The 21,570-nt window shown below is 48.2% G+C and overlaps 1 protein-coding gene across 4 annotated transcripts in view; it reads right to left on the reverse strand.

Moving 5' to 3' along the window:
* The window catches only part of LARGE1 (LARGE xylosyl- and glucuronyltransferase 1), a 769,194-nt gene extending 747,968 nt beyond the window's left edge, over positions 1–21,226 (reverse strand). Inside the window, exon 1 of one of the 4 annotated variants that reach the window (XM_063722906.1) lies at positions 21,139–21,226. The gene's annotated coding sequence lies outside the window, so the exon portion shown is untranslated. Of the gene's footprint in view, positions 1–18,299; positions 18,317–18,354; positions 18,645–18,671; positions 18,779–21,138 lie in introns of those variants that run through there. The other 3 variants (XM_009234297.4, XM_063722907.1, XM_063722908.1) reach the window with 3 other exon arrangements.
* Positions 21,227–21,570: the final 344 nt, after the last annotated feature.

Consider the following 21,570-nt stretch of genomic DNA (forward strand, 5'->3'; position numbering starts at 1 on the left):
GGCAGTGTGGTCCTGCTGACTCCTCCAGACACCTTGGCTTTGGACTTCTGGCCTCCAGAACTGTGAGACAATTAATGTCTGTCGTTTTAGGTCATTCAGCATGTGGTACATTGTTACGGCTGCCATAGGAAATGAATGCAAAGAAAGTAAGCGCCTTAGCCAACAGGAACCAGGAAATATTAGCATGAAAATCACAATAAACCATGTTCTGCCAAAACTTCTTGATCCTATGTCCTACTCTCTCAGACACTGTGAGACGTTTTCCATAAAGACAATCCCCTAATTAGTTGGGCGAGGTGGCACATGCCTGCAGTCCTAGCTACTGGAGAGGCTGAGGTGGGAGAATCGCTTAAGCCCAGGAGTTCAAGGCTGCAGTGAGCTAGGATCACATCACTGCACTCCAGCCTGGGCAACACAGTGAGATATCATCTCTATAAAAAATTAATTAAAATGTTGAAAAGACAATCTTCCAATCAGTTAACACAATCGATGTTGGCAGATAAAGGGGTGATGATACATGGATGACTTATTCAGGCCCTCAACCTGAACATATGCATAAACACATCGTATAGCAAATGGCTTTCTAAAATTGTACTGAAATTTCTGGTTTGCAGGCAAGCAAAATTTGGGAAGCGGATTTTTGGATTCTGATGTGAAAAGACTACAATTTGAAAGCTGCTACCTACTCCCCACATCTTTTCGGCTGTGATGTTTCATTCTAAACAGAGACAGACCAGACAATGAACACACAAGCCACATTAAAACAGTAATTAGTGCAAGAGCGAGAACAATGACAACTTCTTGACAAAGTGGAACAATGAACAGGTTTGTCATAGGCAGAACCTTAAAGATTAGCTCTGAGAATGAACAGAAATCATTCCAACACAACAGTGGCACCTTTACCACGTGGGCCAAATGGACTCATAAAACTCCACACTTCAAAACTTTGGTCTGTAAGACACACAAAAAAACAAGATGACAAGACTCTCTCACACACGGGAGTGCTGGCGTGCCCAGCAGAGCTCTTGGCCAATCCACTGCTCCAGTGGGAAGAATAGCATGAGCTGTTGGTCTCAAAGACAGAGTCCTGCCTTAGGGCAGCCACCCATCCCATTCCCCAAAAAGTCATAAAACTCATTTCACAACCCAAGTCCACCCTCAGAGTATTGCAGAGAAGCTATCAATTGCAAGGACAATGCTACAATTCCAACACGGCAGCACTGAGCCTAGGGAGGTGAAAGGTCCAGATTCTCACTATCCAACCCCAAGCATTTTTCACAAACCCACAACCAGCTCTCATCTGTACATTTTGTCTTCTCTCTACTCCTATTAAAGGGAAAGCAGTACCCGAATAATAAACTCTACATCAAACTTAACCATCCCTGAAACAGTCTGCACTGCCTAGGTGAATCTGTTACTAATTTGTGTTTCAAACAAGATATGTACATGTTTTTCAAAATACAACCCATTCACAGCATTAAAACCACAGATGATGTTATAGGCTGAACTGTATCCCCTCCCCCAACTTCGTATGTTGAAGTTCTAACCCCCAGAACTTCAAAATGTGACCGTATTTAGAGATGGGGTCTTTAAAAAGGTGATTAAGCCTGGGTGAGGTGGCTTATGTCTGTAATCCCAGCACTTTGGAAGGCCAAGGATGGTGAATCACCTAATGTCAGGAGTTCAAGACCAGCCTGGCTAACATGGTGAAACCTTGTCTCTACTAAAAATACAAAAATTAGCTGGGCGCAGTGGCAAGTGCCTGTAATCCCAGCTACTTGGGAGGCTGAGGGAGGAGAACCGCTTGAACCCGGGAGGCGGAGGTTGCACTGAGCCGAGATCAAGCCATTGCACTCCAGCCTGGGCAACAAGAGCGAAACTCCATCTCAAAAAATAAAAAGGTAATTAAGTTAAAATGAGGTCATTAGGGTGGGCCCTAATCTACTATGACTGATGTCCTAATAACAGGAAGAGATTAGAGCACAGACACACGCAGAGGGAAGACCATACGAAAACAGCAGGAAAAGACAGCCACATATAAGCCAAGGGGAGAGGCTTTTGCCAACACCCTGATCTCAGACTTCAAGCCTCTAGGACAGTGAGAAAATACATTAATATTATTTAAGCTCCATAGTCTATGGTACTTTGTTACGGCTGCCCTGGCAAACTAAAATAGATGGAATTCTATCATTCTGAATTTTTTAAAAAAATAAATAAAATCACATAACGGTTTAAAAAAAAAAAAAAAAGAATGGCAAAACACATTGTCAGAGATTCTTTACCGTGTCCTTAAAAGTCTTGAAATTGGCCGGGCATGGTGGCTCACGCCTGTAATCCCAGCACTTTGGGAGGCCAAGGCAGGCGGATCACAAAGTCAAGAGATGCAAACCAGCCTGGCCAACATGGTGAAACCCCGTCTCTACTGAAAATACAAAAATTAGCTGGGCACGGTGGCAGGCACCTGTAATCCCAGCTACTCGGGAGGCTGAGGCAGGAGAATCACTTGAACCCGGGATGGGGAGGTTGTAGTGAACCAAGATCACACCACTGCACTCTAGCCTGGCAACAGAGCGAGACTTCGTCTCAAAAAAACAAAACAAAACAAAAAAAGTCTTGAAATGACTGATGCAGGGAACAGAAGGTATCACTGATGCCATTGTGTCAATGGGCAGATGAGTATCCTACCAGGGAAAGTGCTGACTGGCGCTGGTAGGGGAAGTACACACAGGACAGTCAAAAGGTTTTATAGAGACCTGTGGTCTCTTTTGTATGACTTCTAGATCTTCAGATTAATGTTCCTACTGAATATTTTGGGCTATTCTGTCTACCCGGCTTCTCTCCTAGAACCACTCCTTCCCCACTCTTCAAGCAATTCAAATAGGACTGACTTCCTCCTACCAGCTCCGGGGATGTGGTGGAGGTTCTTCCAACCAGATTACAACATGGGCTTTTTTTTGAGACAGAGTCTCACTCTGTCGCCAGGCTGGGCTCACTGCAACCTCCGACTCCCTGGTTCAAGTGATTCTACTGCCTCAGCCTCCTGAGTAGCTGGGATTACAGGCGTGTGCCACCAGGCGGGGCTAATTTTTGTATTTTTAGTAGAGACGGGGTTTCACAATGTTGGCCAGGTCGGTCTCAATCTCCTGACCTCGTGGTCCCCCTGCCTCGGCCTCCTAAAGTGCTAGGATTACAGGTATGAGCCACCACGCCTGGCCACAACCAGGACTTTTGCCAGATGTACTGGGAAAAAGATGCTTTCCCTCAGCTACGATGGTGAGGCGAGTCAGAGGTGCACCCAGGGCTCCTGGCATCCCATGGGGACAGGCCGCCTGAGAACCAAGCCAACACAGAAGAAGGCAGAGCCAGGCATGGGGCAGCAGAGTCGGTAACGCTGTTTGAGGACTTAGATCCAGCCCTGCCTGACGCTGCCCTCGGGTCTTCAGTTACTTAAGCAGATAAAGTGGAATGGTTATTTAACATCATTATGAGTTAGGTTTCTATAATTTGTACCTGAAACAATCCTCAGTGAGCCACTGAGGCACTCTGGCATACACGATCACATGACTAGCTACGTGTGTAAAAGTTTCATCAACATTTAAAGGATGTTTACATTATCCTGAAACTCCACAGAATTTCAAGTGTGCTTAATCAGGAGGGCAATGTATGAGCTTTAGGAAATACTGATGTCCTTTAAATTCTATGGAAAAAAATATTCAGGTGTACAAGGGTCTATGGCAGAAAGCAACTTAAAAATTACCCACTCCAAACTTCAGTATCTGAGACAGAATAGTACAGAGGTATTTAAGTTTTTTTTTTAATTCCTTTTTTTTTTTTTTGAGACAGCATCTTGCTGTCACCCAGGCTGGAGTGCAATGGCATGACCAGGGCTCACTGCACCCTCAACTTCCTGGGCTCAAGGAATCCACCTCTCAGTCTCCCGAGTAGATGGCACCACAGGCATGCACCATGATGCCCAGCTAATTTTTTTTTAACTTCTTTTTTTATACAGATGGGGTTTCGCTATGTTGCCAGGGCTGGTCTCGAACTCTTAGGCTCAAGCGAACCTCCCACCTTGGCCTCTCAGTGTGCTGAGATAACAGGCATGAGCCACCATGCCTGGGCCCTTGAATTCTGAAATTTGAAAAACTTGTACTGCCGTGCCTATTTTTAGGCTGACATAAAGTTTTCATCCTAAAGTACACAATTTCTAAGGATACAATTTTCAGCATATTGTAAACATTAACATTTTAAAATAAAACTTTCACATCACAGTTCTAAATGGAATCTAGCAATCTGATAGCCATCATTCATTTTAAAAATCCAACAGCAAGTTATTTTTTAAGAACTGCAAATGTTATATTATTCTTTCACATGAGAAAGGGGCTTAAATGCCGTTTCTGGCACCAAGTTTCAACACATAAAAGACAAAAGGTAAAGAGGCAACCATGTGGCATTGCTGTGATTAGAAGGACCTCAACATACCAATTTCAAATGGTCCCTTTGTTAGGTGACCCTTGAGATTTTCATACCCAGAGCAACATGCCAGAATAAGACTAGTTCTGGCTAAGAGATGTGCCTTTATAAAATGAGGGAGGACAGGGCCTGGCGCAGTGGCTCATACCTGTAATCCCAGCAGTTTGGGAGGCCGAGGAAGGTGTATCACCTGAGGTCAGGAGTTCGAGACCAGCCTGACCAACAAGGTGAAACCCCATCTCTACTAAAAATACAAAAATTAGCCAGACGTGGTGGCGGGTGCCTGCAGTCCCGGCTACTCGGGAGGCTGAGACAGGAGAATTGCTTAAACCTGGGAGGCGGAGGTTGTAGTGAGCCGAGATTGCACCACTGCACTCCAGCCTGGGCAACGGAGCGAGACTCCGTCTCAGAAATAAATACATTAATTAATTAAATAAAAATAAAAATAAATAAAACAAGGGAGGATAACCATGAAAGGGGGATTGGGAGAACCGTGGACCAGACAGGGATCGTCTCAGGCTGATCAATCTCAGGGAAGGGCACATATGTGAGGCTGGAGATGTGAAAATTTATTTTCTTAGAACTATCCACATCTGCATACTCCATGAAAAGTCTTCATGTATTTCCCAGGGGTATGTATATTTCCAGTATTAGGACACCTGGGTTGTTGGATTATAGGACAGATATTAAAAGCAAATATTCTGAAAACAAAATTCATTTCCAGTCTCTGGGCTTTATTGCTTGAGCAAATAACCTCTCCAAGCCTCAGTTTCTTTAGCTGTAAAATGAAACTACTCAGTTTAGAGAGCTGTCAAAGGCATCATACTTGTAAAGCACACCTCAGTACCTTTTCTTACAAATTGCTAAGGAAGGGGCCTTTCCTATCCCATTCATTGGCTCCCATCTCTCTTAACTGTCACAGCCCAAATTTCCCATGAGAGAAAAGTGCAAGGTGGACAGAAAACTGAAAAACTGCCTCAGGTGATTAGTGGGCAACCACTTGCTTTTACCTTCAGGGCCTCTGCAAATTTTCTGAGATCTATGGACAGGGCTAAGAAGAGAAAGACTGGCCTCTTCCTCATCCCTAGGAGCCCTTGGTTTTCTGGTTTAACCAAGCACAATTACCATAAGGTGGGGAAGGCAAAGAGAAGAAGGGAAAGGGAATGAAGCAACTCTAAATAACTGAGTGCTTTCTCAACATAATACACACATTAACAAATTTAATGAGCTCAAAAATGCTGTATTTCCAAAGGAGTTATGGATAATTCCAAGCAGAAGAAAAAGGAAAATGGCAAAAGCTAAGACCCAGAGCAAGCACCCCTTGGTATGGATTAAATCAGACCACTACTGGAGAAGCAGCAGGGCTTCCTGAACCATATAACCAACACCATATGCCAAGTGCAAGTTCATAAAGTTTTGCTAGTGCCTGGATCACACAAACCTTCTGATAAGCCCAGGGCTCCTCTGTCACTCCTCTGTGATTTGCTAAGCAAACCTATTCATGCAGCACTCACGCCTGGCTTACAAGGGCAGTGCCATAAAAACCCAAATGGACCTCACAAATACTAGAGGCAATACTAAATATTCTAACATAAACATGCGGTTATATGGAGAAGAGTCTTTAGGCGCTGCTGCTAAGCTCCTGTACAAATTTATCCGATCCTCCCTAGCCCCATCACCATCTGATAATTTCTCCATCAATTATGACTGCCATTCTGCATCTGGCTCTTTAAAGAATGGGGAATGCTATTAAACATAAAAGGTACAAGGTTCTTCAAGTCCTCCTACCTGCTAATCCTCCACTTCAATACTCAGCCCTTGAGAGCTTGTGTGAAGACATTTCTTTTTTTTGAGACGGAGTCTCGCTCTGTCCCCCAGGCTGGAGTGCAGTGGCGCGATCTCGGCTCACTGCAACCTCCGCCTCCTGGGTTCACACCATTCTCCTGCCTCAGCCTCCTGAGTAGCTGGGACTACAGGTGCCCGCCGCCACGCGCTGCTAATTTTTTTTTTTATTTTTAGTAGAGACGGGGTTTCACCATGTTAGCCAGGATGGTCTCCTAACCTCGTGATCCGCCCGCTTCAGCCCCTCAAAGTGCTGGGATTATAGGTGTAAGCCACTGCACCCGGCCTGTGTGAAGGCATTTCTAGGTCTGCAGTGATGACTAAGATGCATTCTCCCTCACCAGCACCACCAGATTTCCTGAAGCCATCAGTGCGCCCCAGGAATGCCCAATAGCCATTCTGGTCATTGGTGAGAGGGGTAAGGTCTTCTTTGGATTCTGGAATACTTTGAGAGGCTAATTCACATCAACCCACCTACCCCTGCAGCACAGTATGACACTCAAGGTTTAGCCAGAAAGGGTTACATTATGCCTGGCCAGCAAATTCACTGAAATCTAAAACGACAACAGCAACCATTTATTGTATTGACTGCATGTTCCAGGCATACGGTAAAACCTAGAAGATCCCCTGAGATGCAGTTTTACTGAAAGGCTCCCGCTCTCCAGCAAAACATCCAGGTTATGGCGCAGAAAGTGCAGCCGCAGAAGTCAGACTGAGGGGCAGATGCGGTTCAGTGCTCAGTATCAGGAAAAGCTTAAGAGGCAGGACTACCTGAGCCAGGTTCTGAAGGAAAAACACAAGTGTCCCAGGCAGATAAAGAAGGAAAGAGCTTACCAGGCAGGAGGGATATGTGCACAGCTTGACAGATCTAGGGGGAAAAAATCAGTAAAGAAGAAAATGATTAAGTTACAGATTGGTGATGCATGAAATGGGGGGTGGCCAGGGGTGGGGGGTAAGATTGCAGAGAAAGGCAGGGCTGGTTCATAACAAGCTTTGTGTGTCCCAATATGACAGCTGATGTTTTCCAGGGGCTGACGGTGAGCCAGTGAGGGTAAGTACACAGAATATCCTAGAGAAATCCTCATTCCTTAAAGATTAAAAATAAAGACTTGCTGTCTGTAAGGGATTGGATTATCCTATTTGAGAAATTCTGTTATCCAGAATGGCTTACCCCACAATGTTGAAAAGTGTGTACCGTAATCTCAAAGTAAGCTCCTCCTCAGGCAGAGAAACACCAGCTGTCACAGGAAGCAAAGAAACTGGCTTCACTTTTAAGGTGAATCCAGAACCCAGATGTCAGAGCTCCAAGCACTTTGCTCTCAGCTCCATGCAGCTGCTTTAGGAGCCACTCATGAAGAAAAGAAGAATTTTCTCTATTATACCCGTTATTGGGTGTCATCCAAGGCTAGGAAAAAGGTTGTTCTATAACCCTGAGCCCATTTGAACAAACCCCCAATAAGAGAGGCCCCGAAAAGTGTATTTTCACCAAAGCCCTACCCCAAGCCAAGCCAAAGGAGAAAGTGCTATTTTAAGACTTGCTGCTTGTGTCACGAGTGGACTTTATTCCAACAAGGCCATATTACAGTGGGCAATGAAAGCCATCTCAGACTTCCATATCAAGCAAATGTTTGTGGGCCAGTGATTCAACAGAGAAAAATTCACAAGCTTCCCTGGGATTCTGTCCTCCTATAACAGTTCCAGCCCAGTAGACCTTAGAACTTCACATATGAACTGGTACAAAATCCTGTCCAGTGGTCTCCCAGCCTCCATCTCTCCCCGCTTCAATCTGTCCCAGGCATGATGCAGGTGCACCTTCCAAAACCAGGGCCTTGAGCACACCACATCCTCCTGATGAAAAGCCACCCTGCCTTCCCATAACTAACTCGCCAACAACTTCTTTTTTTTTTTCTTTGAGACGGAGTCTCGCTCTGTCACCCAGGCTGGAGTGCAGTGGCGTGATCACAGCTCACTGCAAGCTCTGCCTCCCAGGTTCACGCCATTCTCCTGCCTCAGCCTCCCAAGTAGCTGGGACTACAGGCGCCCACCACTACACCCAGCTAATTTTTTGTATTTTTAGTAGAGGCGGGGTTTCACCGTGTTAGTCAGGATGGTCTCAATCTCCTGACCTCATGATCTGTCCGCCTTGGCCTCCCAGAGTGCTGGGATTACAGGCATGAGCCACCACGCCCAGCCTAACTCACCAACTTCATCTGCAACTCCCTGCTAACAGAAACCCAAGCTGGTTTCCTCTCCAACCCAAAAAATATATTTGTGCTTGCCAAACTACCCTCCCTTAATCCTTCCATTCAGATTTTAACTGTCTTGTATCCAAAGACCCAACTCAAGTCCCACCCCTCCTTTGAGTTTGAGAAGCTAAAGGAAGCTCCCACCTCTGACTTCCCGTCCGTGTTCAGCCTCCACAATGCACACATCCATTCACTGCACTGCTACATCCTTTCTATTGTTGCTCGTAACTGTTCATTTAATCTTCTATTGTTGCTTAACTTATGACACATTTTTTGCAAGCTCTCCAACTATGTCCCTCGAGGGCAGGGACAGGAGGCTCGGAATTTAATATAATAAATGTTGAGCAGAGGAGTCGTAATTACTAAGAGCTTCTCAAGGTGCTTTCATAGATACAAGGATGGGTGTAACCTAGTCACAGCCTCTAATACCTAAGTGAAGGAATAAGAATTAAAGTATGCAGATATTGACAATGCCTAGTTGAAGATGGCCAAGCACAGCCTTTGATTTGGTTTGCTGTTTGGTGATGCCTCCTCCTACCCTATCCTCCCATCTCCTAATCACTAAGACCCAAATCCAATATTCTCATCTTGACCTCTTCAAGCAGAATGCTACCCAACACACTGTCCTCTGGGCCCTTTGACTTTCACTCATCCCCTTATGAGACTCTTCCTCCCTCACCAAGACGAGGCTCCTGAATGGACGATGAGTGACTCTGCACCTCTGTGTTCCTCTGTCAAGCCAGGACCTGCACACAGCAGGAGCTTGATCAACGTTGGCTGAGCAAGTGAAGGAAACCCCACAAAGAGACAGAGTGCCACAAAGCCTACGGTCAGGAATGATTTCAGCCAGACAGAGACAAGAGAGAGGATGGGGGGTTGGATCCAGCAAAAAAAGCAGCGTAACAAGGCCACTCAAGTGGGAAAACAAGGGGCATTTTTAGGTGAAAGCTAATAGGCTAGGAACAGAGAAAACCTGGAGAGGAGTCCTAGGAAATACAGCGAGGCCAGAAAGGCAGGGAAGCCAGGGGCAAGGTCGGTCCTGGAACAACAAACTGAGGAGTCTGAACAGCTGAGAGTTGAGTCCTGGCTCCTTCTTCATGGCTGTGGGCCTTGCACAAGCGTTAGTTTCCACATCTGTGAAGTGAGAGAGTGAGCACATCCCCCTCCCAGGGTTGCTGTGAGAATGAAATAACAAAAATGATCGAATGAGAGAGTGCCTGGCACAAAAGAAACACTTGAATTAGGTGCTTTGGGTGCAGATTGGATGGAAGCAGAGCATGCTGCAGAGAAGGGAGAGCTGAGGACCAGGGAGCCTAGGTTCTGGTTCCACCTCCCCTCTGAATAATCATCTTGACCTCCCTTAGGTCTGGCCTTAGTTTCCACGGATGTAAAATGAAGGTGTAGGTCTAGTGGGGCTCCAAGGTCTCTTCCAGCCTTGGTAGTCTCTCAATACAGCAGCTCTGCCTTACAGAGGGAAAGCATCAGACAGTGCTCGTGTAACTGAGAAACCCAGCAAAGAGGTAGTCATATTGAGAAATGGGTAAAGACACCAATATGGTCGAGGAGAGTTCTTCCTGCTGGGGACCAAGTACTGAGTCCCTCCCTCCATTCTCCCAAGTCCACTTCATCCTCCTGACATGGGAGCGCCTGTCTACATCTAAATCATTTCATAATCATCGTCATCCATGCTGGACAACAACCATCCTAAAGTTTCTTGTATTGAAAATGTCTTTCCAGGCATTTTCAAGGCACCTTGTCATGTAAATGTGAACAAGCTTTACAGCATGTCCATTCTTCTCATTCCAGATAAGTTAAAATCCCTACAAACTCAGAGGAAAGAAAGCACACATTTCGGTATTGTACTCTCCTTGCCTTTTTACAAAGCCATCAATGTTTGAACCACAACAATGATCCTTCAGAGAATTCATTCTGCTGATCTGAAATATCCTTCACATTTTTAAAATAAAAACTGCTAGGAGATGCCTTGAGGAGCTCAAGTCTATCTCATCACCATTTAAGTCTACTGTTACTCACCCACCTCTCCCTCCAGCATCACCTCCACCCCAGTAATGAAAACATGACCATTCATTCACAAAACAAGTAATTCAGTGTGGACACAACTACTTACTAACTGCAGACCTACTAAGCACCAGCACCACTCCTGAAGAAAGGTAAAGCCCCACCGGCCTATTGGCTTGCCTCTATGCCTCCCTTGGCTTCTGAAACAACCACAAAATGCCATTTCCAGATGAGAGCTGACATCAGTCAAGGAGGCTCTTAAACAAACAGTGTTGGCACATGAAGGATCTACACAACTGTTCTAAAAACAAAAGGGGAGGGGATGGCTTCGAGTTAGCCACAGCAAGGTTAACCTTACTCAACAATAACAAATATGCATTTAATGTATCCAAGGCAGATGCAGCAATCCCTAACCACAGAATAACACTCAAGAGCCCAAGATTACCTTCTGAATTTAAAATTTGAAAAAAAAAAAAAGAAAGAAATCCCTAGATGCCCATGTTCTGCTGTAAATCCTCCTAAATTCTATGGCTACTATGGAGAGCTGGAAAGAATGGCAAGTCCTTTCTTCCCAATTGGCCTTGGTAATTCAGAAAAGGACTATGTTAAAAGCAAAGCTCTCTCAGTAGTCAGGGTTCCATCTCCATCTGCGTCTGCTGCCTGTCCAAGGCACAGCCCCATAATGCGACAAAAGAGGCTCAAATTATGGGTGAGACTGCATTTTCAATTCCAGCCCCAGCCTGTGATTACCTGCAACTCCAGGTTGCCCAAAATTACCTCTGAAGCCTTAAACGCCTTACATCTTATTCCATTCCTAGAACAAAATCTTTTTTGGAAACCTTCATAACAGACAAAGGAAGAACAACAATGAAAAAAAAAAAAAGCCCTAGATATTTCCGTTACAGTGAAGGAACAATCAGCAGACAAGCATGATTTTGATTTTTTTTTTTTTTTTTTTTTTTTTTGAGATGAAGTCTCACTCTGTTTCCAGGCTGGAATGCAATGGCCATGATTTCGGCTCACGGTAACCTCCGTCTCTGGGGTTCAAGTGACTCTCCTGCCTCAGCCTCCCGAGTAGCTGGGATTACAGGCGTACGCCACCAGGCCCGGCTAATTTTCTTGTATTTTTAGTAGAGACAGGGTTTCACAATGTTGGCCAGGCTGGTCTCGAACTTCTGACCTCAGGTGATCCCCCCACCTCGGCCTCCCAAAATTCTGGAATTACAGGCGTGAGACAACACGCCCAGCCTGATTTTGATATTTTTTAATGTCTCATACACACCGCCTCTCCTGTATACTCAAGCAGAACAAAATGAATTCCATGTCTCTGCAATTATAAAAACTCAGAATCCTGGAAACTCTTACCTAATTTACTTTTTAAACCACTTCTGTTCTTGATATATTCTTAGAGGTAGAATGTGAGGGTGGTTAACGAACTTATGAAGGTGGGTAGGTGAGTACTGTTATCTCCAGGAAGAACAGTAGTTAAATATCTGCCAAAAGTAAGTAAGTGATGTAACTCCATGTGTTAAGTTAGCGGTAATCACAGTTTATATAACCACTGTACTGCTTTCTGCAATACAGTTGAATATTAGGCTCCTAGTGGGTTATTTGTTAAAACATTCTAGTTTATGTTTGAAAAGTCCTTGGTGGTTTTTTTGTTTGTTTGTTTTTTGTTTTTGAGACAGAGCCTTGCTCTTTCCCCAGGCTGGAGTGCAGTGGCGGCATCTCGACTCACTGCAACCTCTGCCTCCCAGGTTCAAGCCATTCTCCTGCCTCAGCCTCCCGAGTAGCTGGGACTACAGGCGCACGCCACCATGCCCAGCTAATTTTTTGTGTGTGTGTATTTTTAGTAGAGACAGGGTTTTACCATGTTGGCCAGGATGGTCTCAATCTCTTGACTTCGTGATCCACCTGCCTCGGCTCCCCAAAGTGCTGGGATTACAGGGGTGAGCCACTGTGCCCAGACGAAAAGTCCTTGGTTTTGTATAACAGGTGAGGCTCCCAAAACGGTCTATCATGATTATGTTCATCAAATAATTTGAAATATAATACCGGAATTAGCTATTAAAAGGAGACTCACTATGAATCCCTTTAGTAAGGTAAAAATCTTTTTGTACTGCAATTAACTTATCTTAAATTATTTAGTTTTAAGATCACATTTTACATGCCCACTTCTCCTAAAATAGAGCACTCCTCCACTTGGCTTCAACTCCCAAATAAGAATGTAACAAACCTTCTATTTACACTGCACTTACTTCAGATCTCCTCTTTCCTCTACCCCCAGGAGATCAGCCATAGTGAGGAGCCCTCCTTCTAGCAACTCACACATTTGGAGGCATCAAACTAAGTCACTTTGCATTTTTCCTGACTTGTTTATCTACCCAATTGCTCTTCTACTCTATTTTTCTTCAAAAGACCCTTGATATTCACCCAACAGCTCCCCTACAAGGTAATCTCCCTTTCAGGCCAAATGAATGGGTTTCCCTTTCCAAGTTACATTCAGGGCTTTGCAAAATCCGGAGAGGTCAACTCAGCTTTTATTTACTTAATTATGAAGTAATTACAAGATTCAGCATTGTTGCTGTTGTTTTTAATCACAAAGCACTTAATTCTCAAATAGTGGTCAAAGAACAGTGTAACATTTCAGAACTAACGGGTTTCCACCATAGGTAAGAAGTTAGCAGGCAAGTCTGGCTGCTGCTCTATGAAAATGGCTATGACCAATCACAAAGACTTTGTGATTCTTTTCTTCAGCCTTGTGTATTTGCAGTGCTTTACATTTCAAAGAAGAGTGTACCTATGAACTGGTCAGGCCTCTTTCTTTCCATTTAAGAGGGAGAAAACTAGACAACCTAAAGAGTGATCAGTGTAGAGGCTAAGCTAACTGACTGAAGCAAGCCCTTTCCCTCCCTGGGCCTCTAAATTCCTACTTACAAGATCACTAACACACTAATGTATACAGACAGCGCCTGAAGCCCAGAGATGTCAAGAAATATTCTAAGGTCACACAGCAAGTTAGCACAGGATGATGTAAGACTAAACCCAGATCCCCTGGGGCTTGATTAAAGCATCCTGTCTCCCAATCAACATAGGGATGGATGATAGAGACAAGACAAACATACAAACACAAACACACACACACATGCACACACACACACACACACACACACACACAGAGGCTTCTAACTTTTATCCCCATTATCCTTCTGGCTGCTGTTTCTAAAAAATACGCTAAATATACCTGGCCCTGGAGATTGCTGTTACAACTGTGATTTTCCACATTCTCTATCTAATATCCTCCCGGCAGTTACACTGTTGCTTGTTCTTCCTCACCATAGTTTCCTCATTCCAAGAAACACACATATGCACACATGCCCACCTACCCTCCCATTCTCAATATTCAAAACTCTTTCTTTTCTAACAGCAAAGGAAGTTTAGACTAGAACTGAAATGATTATAATATAAGAATCTTGTTCAGGTGTTAAACACAACCATAACTCTACCCAGAGCAAATCTGACAAAATGGAATTTGTTCTCACCTAAGTGTTTTTTTTCATACTATATCATTTGTCAACTAACATTGTCATTTTTCCCACTGCTGCATAATCACATAATGAAAGTGCCAGGTGTAATTCATGTACACAAGAGGGCAGACTCAGGGTTGATAAGGGACCCTTTCTTTATTTGCATTGCTAATAGCTTTTTAAAGAATAAGCAAAATGCTATATGCAGAATGATAATGGACAAAAGAGAAAATTTTCTGTTTTTAATAACAATGTAGGATAACCAATTAGCATGCTCAGATTTTATCTCGCAACCATTCTTGCCACTATTTGAATACACAGAGCAAGAAGCTGAGGCACAGTCCTCAGCATGGAATCCTATTAAATTATTTCTCTTCTAACACCGTGTTTCCCTCTTTGGGCACATCCCACCTTCCAGCCACACTAACTATGACTATTCTCCATACACACCACAACAGATACTTTAGGGTTTCCATGATGTTCTTTCTGCCTGCGATCCCCTTCCTCCCTACTCTCCTGGGAAGTTCAAACTCATCCCTTGAACAAGTCTGCAAGACAGTACTTACCTGGTAATAATAGCTGAATGTCTGGGCCGGGCACGGTGGCTCACACCTGTAATCCCAGCACTGTGGGAGGCCAAGATGGGTGGATCACGAGGTCAGGAGTTCTAGACCAGCCTGGCCAAGATGGTGAAACCCCGCCTCTACTAAAAATACAAAAATTAGCCGGGCGCGGTGGCAGGCGCCTGTAATCCCATCTACTGGGGAGGCTGAGGCAGGAGAATCGCTTGAACCCGGGAGGTGGAGGTTGCAGTGAGCCAAGATCATGCCACTGCACTCTAGCCTGGCTGACAGAGCAAGACTCCATCTCAAAAAAAAAGAAAAAACAAACAAACAAACAAATAGCTGAATGTCTGCCTCCCATAAACGACTAGAAGCTAAATGTAACCTTACTTTGTAACCTCCACACAGAGCATGGCACCTGCCACAGGGTAGATGATCTATTATTATTTGTTAAACGAAAAGATGAAAAGTCTTATAAAATACTTTTAACGAAGCCTTTCACTGGTTGCTGCCTGCTACTCTCCATATGCCAATGTGACAGAGAAATGCTGAACACCTCTCAATGGCAAATACTTCATGTAGCACGACCTCACCAACACTAAGCAGATTTCGCAAGGTGGCTGTATCCCTGAGGTGTGCCAGTGGCAGGGTGTCTAGAGCTCTCAGCCTTTTGGGTCTTATATCCCCCACCCCCAATGCAGTATGCTCCTCCTTTCTGAGAATCTCTAGCCAAAAAAACACCTTCATCTTGTTCACAGACCATAAGGAAGGCCAGCCTCCTGCCTCTACTTCTGCCATCTGGCTTCCATCAAATTCGTAAGACTTCATTCATGTCTTAGGATGACAGCATATATTCTCCACAGGATCGGTTTTCAATCATTGGTGCTCAATGGCAAATGCGATGGTATTTTCCTGTTCCAATCTCTTACCCCTTGGCTGTACTGCGCCCAAGAGAATCAATCTATAAAGCCTTAATGTTAGAAATAAAGCTTTCTGCTGACCATTTTTCCTAGACCACAACCATAGCTCCCCTTCAACTACCTAAATGTGCACTACACGTATGGGTAAAGGGTCACAAATGCAGTCTACCAGACCCCAGAGTTCAAGGGAAAAGTAATAACTCAGGTGGGTTCACAGGTTTCAAACAGAGTCTAACTCTACATGCTGAACTGGGCCTTTTAGAATCCAGTATGACCAACATCTTGGTGATATCTGCCTGTTTTTGTGACAGTATTCTAAACTGAGCAGGCTCTTCTTGGCCTCTACCTAGCATCTTTCCTGTCTCCGCCCCCACCTCTGGGATCAGCTGTGATAAGACTTAGCTACTTGGGTAAACCTAGGCAATGGGGCAGTCAGTGTTCTTCAGAGAAGTAGAATTATCTTCCAATTCTGCTGGAAGGACTGTGGACATTAATGATTTCATACTATTAAAAGTGCAGACAGCGTCTGAGATGGAAGGGCAACTACACTGTCAAATGTTATGTTAACACCTCTAAGTATAAGGAATGTATTTTTAAGGGGAATTTCAAGTTAGATGGAATCCACTGCAGAGATATTTTGAAGCCATGTGATTTTATGATGACTGCAGGGAATATGCAGTCAAAAACCAAACACCAAAAGTGTTGATTACAAACTGTTAGGGAACTTAAAGTTAGGATGGTCTAATATTCAAAGGATAGAGCCTTTGTATAGTCCTTAAATACTTACAGATTGTAACTGAGTCTTTTCAGAATGTCACATAACATTTTGCTGTTAACTGGTTCTGAGTTGTCCAAATGACAATTTAGATGTGAGCCCTTAGGCACTCAGAATCCACTCATTAGTGCAAGCATGTACTAGACACCAAACAGTTCATCTCAGGAACCCTCAAGATAAACCACAGTCTCACGAACCCTCAATATAAACCACAGGCTCATGAACCCTCAAGATAAATCACAGTAACATGGGCCCTGGTGTTTTCTTCTTTGATGGTGGAAAAGATAACTAGTCCCCCCTAGTGTCCTGCTACTGTAGGTGGCTGAAGGATGGCGACACTACAGGACGCACCCTCCCTGCACTGTGCATCAACTTTAAAGCGCAGCTCAGGAACCCAGAAACAAAGGAAACCTTCACAACCTTCCCAAGAGATGGAAGCGCTTCCGAGACCTACGATGAGATGAAAAAAACCTTTCATTTCATTTCTAAGGCCCTTCCAGGTATGGTTTAAAAGCCAAAGGAATCTGTATTGGCTCACATCAAAAAGTTAATCCACACCCCAGCACACTTCATTAAGTGAAGCAGGAGGGCCCACACTTGTCAGCAGCTACTGCTCACCCCAGAGCAATCAGATCTTCCCGTTAAAAACCTCTCTGTCCTGCCAGGGGGATGTGATTCCTTTCCTCGCCACTCTCGAAAACCCACTAACCTCTAAATCTTGGTGATTTTTGCCTCTCTGTTCGAGTGAGTTTTCTTCCTGGTATGGAATTAACAGGGACAGGCTCGATAAATGTGTTCTCCACAAGCAATTTTCACTAAAGTAAAGTACTCTTGAACAATAAAGGTACACTAAGAGATGTGTGAAATCTTAAAGCCGGCGTTTTTATTTCTTTTATTTTTACCCCTAGTGAGGACCAACCGTGCCAGTGAGTAATTCATTCATGTCACCCATTTGTGAGAGATGGGAGAAGAAACCACCACCACTTGTTCCCTTCTTAATTTAGAAGCTTTCCTTATCTTAAGTCTATCGAAGCTGACTCCTGAGGTGGGAAGACAGGAGAGGTGAGGAGAAAAATTAACCTGAGGTGACTGCCTCCACGGAATGATAAGCACTTCAGGTCTCCACACCTGTGTCAGAGAAGAAAGGCACCTGCATGTCAGGGAGGCGGACGCCCCCACCTGCCACCCCCTCCGTTTCTCCCCTTGAAGGAAGCAGAAGCCTGATCTCCCCCGACTCCCTTCTCTCTCTCTCTCTCTCTCTGGGCACTTACATAAGACCCTGTAAAACTTCCAGTGACATTCATGGAAAATGTAAGCTGCTATTCTGCTCCCTCAGGAGATCATTTTAATGGACTGAGTGACAAAATTCACGGATTCTGAATTCAGCAGAAACCTGCTCAACCGAGGCACATCAGCGCAGAGACGGAAAAAAAAAAAGTCCATCCTCATTAAACAGGGTCACCCAAGGGATGGATTCAGTGTGCAAGAGACAATCTGTTCCCTCCGAAGTGACCCATTTAAAATCAGATTGTTCTGGGGGAAGCTCACAGGTTTAATAAATTTCAAACAGGCAAGGATAGGCTTGTACAACTGAGGTTCCTTAAGAGGAACATTTAAAAGAGGATAAGGCAATGAACAAAATAACTTGAGGATACACAAACTTTGGAGTCCTCACTCCAAAACTTCATAGCAGTGACATTTACAAGAATGTCTGGATAGCTATACACTGATCACTCCTCACAAGCAGCTTTGCCTAATAGGAAGGACATGCTGGCTGGGCTTCCCCTCTACAAACATCAATGCCAACCAACCACTCTGTCCTAAAGAGGGACTCGCAAGCTGCGGCTGCTCGCCCCCAAATTGCGCAGGACTGTCTGCAAGAAGGAACAAGAAAAGTTATTCACAGCATCACACCACGAAAGGTAGTTGCGTACCGCCCAAGAGGGCCCTCTCCAAACACTGCAGGCTCCGCAAACCACAGGTGCTCACCGCTAACAAGAGGGCCGGGGTTGCGGGTATCGGTCACATGCCCTCGTGGTGTTAACCAGAAACTCCTCCTGGCTCCCTGCCAGCAGCCTGTGTGCCCAGAAGCCGAGCAGGCCCTGAGGGGGGTCCTGGGGACTTCGGAGACTGGGGGCTTCCACCTCTAGCCTCTCCAGGGCTCCCGGCCGGGGCAGCAGAGGGTGTGCCCGGCCTCCCCGCCGGCATCCCGAATACAGGGGGTACCAGCCACAGGTTCGGAGAACTTGTCCGGCGCTACACACCACGGCGCCCCCGCGGCGACTCTCGCGCTCCAGGGCTCTTACCTTGGCAGTGACTGCCGCCAGGCAGAGGGAGACGCGGAAGAACGGGGTCGCGCGGCGGCGCCGCCGCCTACGAGGTGCAGGGGGTCCGGGTCAGGGTCCCGGCAGGCGCTGCCCTACTCGAAGCGGCGGTGCCAAGCACAGAGTTCGGGACTGCCCCCGGCTCCAAATGCCGCGGCGAGGGTCCGGGTCGCCCAAGCTGAGCACTGTCTCTTCTTCCTCTTCCTCCGGGGCCGCTGCCTGGAGCTGCTCCCGGCCCGGGGGACTCTTCCGAGCCAGGGGCGCCCCGCATGGGCAGGGGCCTGGGTCAGCCTCGGGTTGGGTCCAGGGAGCGACCGCCGGGGCCGACTCCACCTCCCGCGCTCCCAGCCGATTCGTCCCTTCAGAGCAGGGCCTGCCCGCGAACGGCCCGGCGAAGCGAGCGCGGCCGCGCCCCCAGCTTCGGGCGCCCGGGCTCCGGCGCGGCGGCGGGGCAGGAGCAGACTGGCCGGGCCGGGCGCCGAGCGCGGCGGCGCGGGGGGGGCTGCAGCCGGCCGCGGCGCGCTCTCCCCCAGGGCCTGCGCCGCCCGCCAGCGGCTCCGCGGGAAGGAGGCGCCGGAGAGGGCCTCGCCCCGGCCTGGGGCGCGGGGCCGGGGGCGCGGGGCTATGGGAGGCGCCCCGGGAAGGTCACGGGAGCGGAGGCGCGGCGAAGGGATCACAGCGCGGTGGGTGCGGGGAGCCGAGGCGAGCGGCCCCCGCCGCCGGGAGCGCTCGCCGGCCTCGGCCGCCGCCGCCTCCGAGATGCGCCGGCTTCCCGGAGCGCCCGGCGCTCGGAGCTGGGCGGCCGCTGCAGCCGCCGCGGGCAGCCGGGCGCCGCTGGCCGGAGCCGGCGCGCGATCCCCGCCTCCCGCGCCCGGCCAGGAGGGGGCCGCCGCCCGGGGACCGGCAGGGGCGGGCGCTGGGGTCCGGGCTCCGGGCTGGCCCCGCCGCCTCCGCGTGCCTAGAGCGCCGGACTCGCTCAGCAGCTGCAGTGACTGTGTGTCTGTGTCATGTCTGTGCAGCCGGGGGGGACCGCGAGCCGGGACTGGGTTCCGAGCGGGGGCGGGGCCGGCGCCCGCCTCGACGCCCGCCCCCGACCCCGTGACCAAGCGGCCGGCCAATGGCAAGCGCCGCAGCCGCGCGGACCGAGAGTTCGCCCCCGCAAAGGCTCCGCCCCCCGGCGAGACTCCGCCCCGGTGCTTCTTCAGCTCGCTGGCAGGCAGGCGGAAGCAACACCCGGAGCCGGGATCCCGGGCCGGGTCGGGATGAAAGGGTGCAAGCTGGGAGCTCCCCGCCCTTCTTCCCCCAACCCCGGCCGCTCCCGGCCGCCTCGGGCTTGGCGTGCCTCGCGGAAAGAGGGGGAAGGGAAGCGGGACGGGCCCGCAGCTGCCGTGGTAGAGAGGCTCGCAGGCTTGCAGGACCATGCAGCCTGCTCCCCAAATTGCACAAAACAGCCGTCGTGAGAAGTAGGAAGTTTCCCCGCCTCGGGTCGCAGCTTCTCTCGGAGGTGGGCATGGTGTGGGGCAGCCGGAGTCTGTGAGGAGCCCCGCCGAAGGGCTCTGACGGCATCTTTCTGGGATCAGTATCCAAGAATCCTGTCCAAGGCTTCCTGTTCCTCGGAGGAAACTACATTTCTGTTTCCCCCACCCCAAACACACACCCCATGCACGCACAACACGCCCCTCCCCTGCTGATTTTATTCTCGCTCTTTCCCTCTTGGCATAAGAACCCGGCGCGCGACATCCCTTGAATGGACTTCCAGCCTCCCAGTTCTAGGGACGAGGGTGGGGGTGCCGAGAGTCCTCCCGAACCACAAGAGGAGTGGGTGAAATGGGTCGGGGCGCAGGAGCGGGGGTGTGAGAATGGATGGAAGGAGGATGCCCTCGAGAGAAGACCCAGAGGAGGCGAAAGCAGAGAGGCAGGGAGAGAAAGAGGACGCCGAGAGCTGCACAACTCCGACTCGGAGACCGGAGCTCCGGGCGCGCGATCCAGCTCCCGGGTTTTTCCGCAGCTCGGTCCCAGGGCTTCTGGGGTCCCCTTCCCCCCGGGTCTCCACCTCTCCCCAGCCGGGCGGGCCGCCGGGTCTTTGCCTTCCCTCTGCGCGCCTCTCCGCGCTCCAGGACTCGGGCGAGGCAGCGGGAAGCCCACCCTAGTTCTTGGAAGGGGCAGGGGAAGGATAGGCTGGGGAGGGGGCGCGCGGGAAAAGGCCGCCGAGCTGACCCCACTCCTCGAGGTCGGGCGCGGGGGTGGGGGGTGAGGCGGCAAGGGCTTCCGAGGCTTGGCCCCTGCTCGGCTCCGGACCTGGCTCCCGCCTGGGTAACCACACTCTCGGCCTTTGGCTTGAGCGAGCTGGGACCCTTCTCCCATCCCCCTTCCCTCTAGCCTCGTGAAACAACGACCCCCACCAGCAGCAGCAGCGCCCGCTTTGCCCCGTCTCCAGAGCGCTGTTTACCTAATCTCAGCGGCTGACCGAGCCCAGCAGAATGCGAAAGGGAGGCAGCGGTGGTACAGCAGCGTCCCCGGCGAAGAAGTAAAAGACGTTTGCTTTGGAGCTTCGGGATAAGTTAACTGCGAAGCTGGGGTCCTGCTGTCTTATCTCTGCGGGGATGAGCCTCACCGTGCACGTTGCAGGCATAGCAGATTCTATCTGTTTTTGATGCCATTACGGTGTCGGAGATATTATATGAAAAAATAGTATCTAATATCCTAGAGACCATTAAAGTGTCAAAGTTTAATGCCAAGTCTTCTAGCTCGAAGGCTGCTCAGTTCTTCCTCTGACGTGCAGCTCTGCTCTAGAACGCGCTGAAAACAAGGGGATCATTTTTATTTTTTTGCCGCCCGAATGTCCTTCCTTCCTACTCTCTTCCTCCTCTCTCACCCCCAC

Source organism: Pongo abelii, chromosome 23 (genome assembly GCF_028885655.2).
Source record: "Pongo abelii isolate AG06213 chromosome 23, NHGRI_mPonAbe1-v2.0_pri, whole genome shotgun sequence".
Classification (NCBI taxonomy): Eukaryota; Metazoa; Chordata; class Mammalia; order Primates; family Hominidae; genus Pongo; species Pongo abelii.